The sequence below is a fragment of the Schistocerca piceifrons genome, unplaced genomic scaffold (assembly GCF_021461385.2).
Source record: "Schistocerca piceifrons isolate TAMUIC-IGC-003096 unplaced genomic scaffold, iqSchPice1.1 HiC_scaffold_936, whole genome shotgun sequence".
In the NCBI taxonomy this organism is placed as follows: domain Eukaryota; kingdom Metazoa; phylum Arthropoda; class Insecta; order Orthoptera; family Acrididae; genus Schistocerca; species Schistocerca piceifrons.
The window spans coordinates 3,834,776-3,842,275 of NW_025729208.1; the positions used below are offsets into that span (position 1 = coordinate 3,834,776).

The 7,500-nt window shown below is 54.4% G+C and overlaps 2 non-coding genes and 1 pseudogene across 2 annotated transcripts; all 3 read right to left on the reverse strand.

Moving 5' to 3' along the window:
* LOC124771496 overlaps window positions 1-457 on the reverse strand; it is a 4,222-nt pseudogene extending 3,765 nt beyond the window's left edge.
* Window positions 458-645: 188 nt separating this feature from the next.
* LOC124771374 lies at window positions 646-800 on the reverse strand. The gene has a single exon (XR_007013388.1). It is a non-coding gene; the product is annotated as a 5.8S ribosomal RNA (ribosomal RNA).
* Window positions 801-1,152: 352 nt separating this feature from the next.
* Window positions 1,153-3,061, reverse strand: LOC124772161. Its single transcript, XR_007013831.1, has one exon. It is a non-coding gene; the product is annotated as a small subunit ribosomal RNA (ribosomal RNA).
* Between the last annotated feature and the right edge of the window lie 4,439 nt (window positions 3,062-7,500).

Consider the following 7,500-nt stretch of genomic DNA (forward strand, 5'->3'; position numbering starts at 1 on the left):
TCGACCTTTCGGACTTCTCACGTTTACCCCAGAACGGTTTCACGTACTTTTGAACTCTCTCTTCAAAGTTCTTTTCAACTTTCCCTCACGGTACTTGTTCGCTATCGGTCTCGTGGTCATATTTAGTCTCAGATGGAGTTTACCACCCACTTGGAGCTGCACTCTCAAGCAACCCGACTCGAAGGAGAGGTCCCGCCGACGCTCGCACCGGCCGCTACGGGCCTGGCACCCTCTACGGGCCGTGGCCTCATTCAAGTTGGACTTGGGCTCGGCGCGAGGCGTCGGGGTAGTGGACCCTCCCAAACACCACATGCCACGACAGGCGGCAGCCTGCGGGGTTCGGTGCTGGACTCTTCCCTGTTCGCTCGCCGCTACTGGGGGAATCCTTGTTAGTTTCTTTTCCTCCGCTTAGTAATATGCTTAAATTCAGCGGGTAGTCTCGCCTGCTCTGAGGTCGTTGTACGAGGTGTCGCACGCCACACCGCCAGCCGGCTGTGCACGCTACCGAGAAAGTACCGGTATGCGAACCGCCAGGCGACGGGCGCGCATCGCACGTTTGAGGAGACGCGGCCGGCCCCACAGGCGGCCGCGACACTCCCAGGTCTGCGAAGCGGGGCAAACGCCGCGCGCTTCAGTATACGTAGCCGACCCTCAGCCAGACGTGGCCCGGGAACGGAATCCATGGACCGCAATGTGCGTTCGAAACGTCGATGTTCATGTGTCCTGCAGTTCACATGTCGACGCGCAATTTGCTGCGTTCTTCATCGACCCACGAGCCGAGTGATCCACCGTCCTGGGTGATCTTTTCTCAAGTTTCCGCCGTCTCTTTCGAGACGGTCGCATAGGCGGGAGTGAGGCGTGTGGCGGCCCCTGTTCCAGCGTTCTGTGTCCAACGGCCTCACGGCCGACGGGCGTCGTACGGCTCCACACCGGAGCGGACAGGCACTCGGGCGAAAGTCATTCAAAACCGGCGCCAGGCGCCAGGTGCCGCAGGCCAGCCGCTCCAGCGCTTCAGCGCTCGTACCACACAACATTGCCGCTAGTTTTGAGAGGCACGCGTGGTTCCGCACGCGGCGCACGGCTACTGCGAGCCGTACAGGTAGCGTGTTGCGCGACACGACACGCACATCGAAAGACATGCAGTCTAGTCGGTAATGATCCTTCCGCAGGTTCACCTACGGAAACCTTGTTACGACTTTTACTTCCTCTAAATGATCAAGTTTGGTCATCTTTCCGGTAGCATCGGCAACGACAGAGTCAATGCCGCGTACCAGTCCGAAGACCTCACTAAATCATTCAATCGGTAGTAGCGACGGGCGGTGTGTACAAAGGGCAGGGACGTAATCAACGCGAGCTTATGACTCGCGCTTACTGGGAATTCCTCGTTCATGGGGAACAATTGCAAGCCCCAATCCCTAGCACGAAGGAGGTTCAGCGGGTTACCCCGACCTTTCGGCCTAGGAAGACACGCTGATTCCTTCAGTGTAGCGCGCGTGCGGCCCAGAACATCTAAGGGCATCACAGACCTGTTATTGCTCAATCTCGTGCGGCTAGAAGCCGCCTGTCCCTCTAAGAAGAAAAGTAATCGCTGACAGCACGAAGGATGTCACGCGACTAGTTAGCAGGCTAGAGTCTCGTTCGTTATCGGAATTAACCAGACAAATCGCTCCACCAACTAAGAACGGCCATGCACCACCACCCACCGAATCAAGAAAGAGCTATCAATCTGTCAATCCTTCCGGTGTCCGGGCCTGGTGAGGTTTCCCGTGTTGAGTCAAATTAAGCCGCAGGCTCCACTCCTGGTGGTGCCCTTCCGTCAATTCCTTTAAGTTTCAGCTTTGCAACCATACTTCCCCCGGAACCCAAAAGCTTTGGTTTCCCGGAGGCTGCCCGCCGAGTCATCGGAGGAACTGCGGCGGATCGCTGGCTGGCATCGTTTATGGTTAGAACTAGGGCGGTATCTGATCGCCTTCGAACCTCTAACTTTCGTTCTTGATTAATGAAAACATACTTGGCAAATGCTTTCGCTTCTGTTCGTCTTGCGACGATCCAAGAATTTCACCTCTAACGTCGCAATACGAATGCCCCCGCCTGTCCCTATTAATCATTACCTCGGGTTCCGAAAACCAACAAAATAGAACCGAGGTCCTATTCCATTATTCCATGCACACAGTATTCAGGCGGGCTTGCCTGCTTTAAGCACTCTAATTTGTTCAAAGTAAACGTGCCGGCCCACCGAGACACTCAATAAAGAGCACCCTGGTAGGATTTCAACGGGGTCCGCCTCGGGACGCACGAGCACGCACGGGGCGGTCGCACGCCTTCGGCTCGCCCCACCGGCAGGACGTCCCACGATACATGCCAGTTAAACACCGACGGGCGGTGAACCAACAGCGTGGGACACAAATCCAACTACGAGCTTTTTAACCGCAACAACTTTAATATACGCTATTGGAGCTGGAATTACCGCGGCTGCTGGCACCAGACTTGCCCTCCAATAGATACTCGTTAAAGGATTTAAAGTGTACTCATTCCGATTACGGGGCCTCGGATGAGTCCCGTATCGTTATTTTTCGTCACTACCTCCCCGTGCCGGGAGTGGGTAATTTGCGCGCCTGCTGCCTTCCTTGGATGTGGTAGCCGTTTCTCAGGCTCCCTCTCCGGAATCGAACCCTGATTCCCCGTTACCCGTTACAACCATGGTAGGCGCAGAACCTACCATCGACAGTTGATAAGGCAGACATTTGAAAGATGCGTCGCCGGTACGAGGACCGTGCGATCAGCCCAAAGTTATTCAGAGTCACCAAGGCAAACGGACCGGACGAGCCGACCGATTGGTTTTGATCTAATAAAAGCGTCCCTTCCATCTCTGGTCGGGACTCTGTTTGCATGTATTAGCTCTAGAATTACCACAGTTATCCAAGTAACGTGGGTACGATCTAAGGAACCATAACTGATTTAATGAGCCATTCGCGGTTTCACCTTAATGCGGCTTGTACTGAGACATGCATGGCTTAATCTTTGAGACAAGCATATGACTACTGGCAGGATCAACCAGGGAGCTGCGTCAACTAGAGCTGAGCAGCCGGCCGCCCGGGAGTGTGTCCCGGGGGCCCGCGCGAACACGCAAGCGTCCGCTCAATCATTCTGCAAACAGGAGGAGGCTGAGCTCCCCTGCACAATACACCTCGAAACCCTCTCAGGTCCCGGCGGCGCGCAGCGCCGTCCCAAGTACTTGGTCGGGTTCGAGAGAGGCGCAATCGCCCGGAGTTAGGCGAGTAGACGCTTTCGGTGCGACCACCCGTGCTCCCAACTGAGCTTGCCGCTGCCGACAGAGGCCCGGGAGCGTGCTGTCGTGGCATTGCCGGCGGGAGACAACACGCGCCACCTACGGTGACCGGCAGCTCCAACGCCAGCGCCACAGAAGGACAAAAGCCCCACTTGGGTGCCGAAGCGAACTCTCCCAGCACAGCGCACACGCCAACACATCCGCACAGCTGCGATACAAACCACCAGCGAGAACCGCTGGGGCGACCGAGCAGCAGACGGCGTCGCGGCGCCGAGCGCCGGGCGGCGGCGCATCCTCAACGCACACAGTCCTCAATCGGACCAGCACACTGCAGATGTCCACCGCGCTTCGCACCGGGCCCGCGAGGACCTACTTTGGCCGCACGGCGCCGCGCGCAGGGTGCGCCGGCGCGCAGCTGCGACGCCTGCCGCGTCCGTCGGCCGGCGCGCCTGCCACTGGCCGCCCCCACCAGCCGGCTGTAGCGCGTGCGCCCACGCACCGCGCGGCCAGCACGCCGGGAGGCGCCCCCTCACCGGCCGGGGACGGTCCCACCCAGCCACCGCCGCGTATCGCTTCACACCCAGATGCCGTTCAGTTTCGTCGGCATGGTGGGTATCGCTGGAACAACCGGTTAGTACCTCAACCTATCGTCGCCATCACCGATTCACCCCTAGCGAGAACAACCGCACCACAACGGGTTACCATTTCTTCATTTGCGTAACTTCACCAGAAAACGTAGGCGTCCATCGCCATTTGCAACTTCAACCATTATTGCATGCCTGTGTCAGGTGTCACGCCACACTACGTCTGCCCACATACACGCAACAAAATGTGCACGCCTAGACAATACGTGGAAGGTGGCCCCCGTACGTATGCGATGTCCATTGCTCGAACGACTGTCAACCGGCTTCTGTAGCATGTCGCAGATATGGAACGCGCTGCACCATGCCATCACGGTGTGTGAGGAGAGACGACTAGGTCCGAATACATCAACAGACAGCTCATGCTGATCGCCATCCACGGCGTCCGTTCCTCCCACACGTCTCTATGGCGTACCACACTGCAATCCAGCTCTCATAGGGAGACGACACGTAGCTGCGTGCACAATATTTGCACTGTATGGTCCGCCGTTTTTGGGCGCAGTCGTTGTACGGTCACACATGTGCCACGATGTATCATTCAGTACATAAGGACGAATGTGCAGTACAGATTGTGGTTCACGCGTACGACATCAGCGGACAGTTGACACAGGCCGCACCACAACGTAGCCTGCGTACGTCGCATGCGAAGGGCATTGAACATGCAAACTTGTCACCAACCACCTTGCGAAGGCAGGGGGCAAGGTGGGGACGTGGGGAGAGGTGGGGGGGGGGGGGGGGCGGCATGTACGCCCTGCTGCCATCCACATTACAGTGTACAGCAGGAGCATGTGGAAAGTCAGCAAGACTTGCAAGGTGTTTAACATGAAGCGATACACAGGGGAGCGGGCAGTGCGAGTAGCGAACTATATTGCGAGGGTTGCGGGTGGGCAACACTACACTAATTGAACGAGTCGTATAACAATTACAGAGCAGGTTTAGGCGACAACGTGGGTTACGATAGGCGACAACGTGGGTTACGTTAGGGGACAACGTGGGTTACGTTAGGGGACAACGTGGGTTACGTTAGGGGACAACGTGGGTTACGTTAGGGGACAACGTGGGTTACGTTAGGGGACAACGTGGGTTACGTTAGGGGACAACGTGGGTTACGTTAGGGGACAACGTGGGTTAGGTTAAGGCACAACATGGGTTAGGTTAAGGCACAACATGGGTTAGGTTAAGGCACAACATGGGTTAGGTTAAGGCACAACATGGGTTAGGTTAAGGCACAACATGGGTTAGGTTACGGCACAACATGGGTTAGGTTAAGGCACAACATGGGTTAGGTTAAGGCACAACATGGGTTAGGTTAGGGGACAACATGGGTTAGGTTAGGGGACAACATGGGTTAGGTTAGGGGACAACATGGGTTAGGTTAAGGCACAACATGGGTTAGGTTAGGGGACAACATGGGTTAGGTTAAGGCACAACATGGGTTAGGTTAGGGGACAACATGGGTTAGGTTAGGGGACAACATGGGTTAGGTTAAGGCACAACATGGGTTAGGTTAAGGCACAACATGGGTTAGGTTAAGGCACAACATGGGTTAGGTTAGGGGACAACATGGGTTAGGTTAGGGGACAACTTGGGTTAGGTTAGGGGACAACATGGGTTAGGTTAAGGCACAACATGGGTTAGGTTAAGGCACAACATGGGTTAGGTTAGGGCACAACATGGGTTAGGTTAGGGCACAACATGGGTTAGGTTAGGGCACAACATGGGTTAGGTTAGGGGACAACATGGGTTAGGTTAGGGGACAACATGGGTTAGGTTAGGGGACAACATGGGTTAGGTTAGGGGACAACATGGGTTAGGTTAGGGGACAACATGGGTTAGGTTAGGGGACAACATGGGTTAGGTTAGGGGACAACATGGGTTAGGTTAGGGGACAACATGGGTTAGGTTAGGGGACAACATGGGTTAGGTTAGGGGACAACATGGGTTAGGTTAAGGCACAACATGGGTTAGGTTAAGGCACAACATGGGTTAGGTTAGGGGACAACATGGGTTAGGTTAGGGGACAACATGGGTTAGGTTAGGGGACAACATGGGTTAGGTTAAGGCACAACATGGGTTAGGTTAGGGGACAACATGGGTTAGGTTAAGGCACAACATGGGTTAGGTTAGGGGACAACATGGGTTAGGTTAGGGGACAACATGGGTTAGGTTAAGGCACAACATGGGTTAGGTTAAGGCACAACATGGGTTAGGTTAAGGCACAACATGGGTTAGGTTAGGGGACAACATGGGTTAGGTTAGGGGACAACTTGGGTTAGGTTAGGGGACAACATGGGTTAGGTTAAGGCACAACATGGGTTAGGTTAAGGCACAACATGGGTTAGGTTAGGGGACAACATGGGTTAGGTTAGGGGACAACATGGGTTAGGTTAAGGCACAACATGGGTTAGGTTAGGGGACAACATGGGTTAGGTTAAGGCACAACATGGGTTAGGTTAGGGGACAACATGGGTTAGGTTAGGGGACAACATGGGTTAGGTTAAGGCACAACATGGGTTAGGTTAAGGCACAACATGGGTTAGGTTAAGGGACAACATGGGTTAGGTTAGGGGACAACTTGGGTTAGGTTAGGGGACAACATGGGTTAGGTTAAGGCACAACATGGGTTAGGTTAAGGCACAACATGGGTTAGGTTAAGGTACAACATGGGTTAGGTTAAGGTACAACATGGGTTAGGTTAGGTTACACGTTGTTGTAAGGAAAGGTGTGGGGGGGGGGGGGGGGGGCGGGGCGGCAGGTTCGTTGATAGTGATTATAGTAAGTGAATGCTTGTGACATGATGAGATTTGTCACGTCAGGATGCACCTTTGGCTTATTAGAGGCGGCGCTCCAATTCTATGCTTGTGTCAGACCTGTGTCTTTGACTCATGTCATTGTTTGTGCGCTGTGACAGGAGGTACTATTGTGATGTTGGGTGCACCGTTGTATAGGACATGTGTGGGTGTTGGTGCCTTATCTGCGCAATGGTGGATGTCGAAAGGGTGGGATATTCTATTTTCCGCATGGACCTCCTGGTCTGGTTGTGATAGTGTGGATTGTGTAATGTGGCGGAGAGGATGCACTGGATGTTGTTCCATGCTGGTGCTTACATATTGTATGTGCGCCTGTTAGAAGCAGAGAGTGGTGCGTGATCAGAGTGTCTGGCTGACGTGTGGTTCCCATTGTGGGCAGACTCTTTCAGCATGTATACGGACAGTTGTATATATTTTCTGTAGTTTGATGGCTCTGCATTGATTACTAATCAGCGCCGTGTTAATCTGGTTCCAGTCCACAATGTTCTATCTGTGTACATTAGTGACAAAGACTCCCCCCATGCAGTGGGGCTCGGTCTGTTATAACTCTTCCGCGTAATATATTTGCCCCACGTTTTTGCGAGTGCGAGTGCGAGTGCAACGCGCATGGGGACCGACATGCTGATGGCTCGGTATCGGACGCCGTACAGTGAGCAACGCGATCGCGTCTCTCGCTCGTAAGTGGTACAGGTCGCGGCTCATGTATAGGGACAGCGGGAATGTCGCATATTGGAAATAACTCTTCATGAAACGCAAGTTA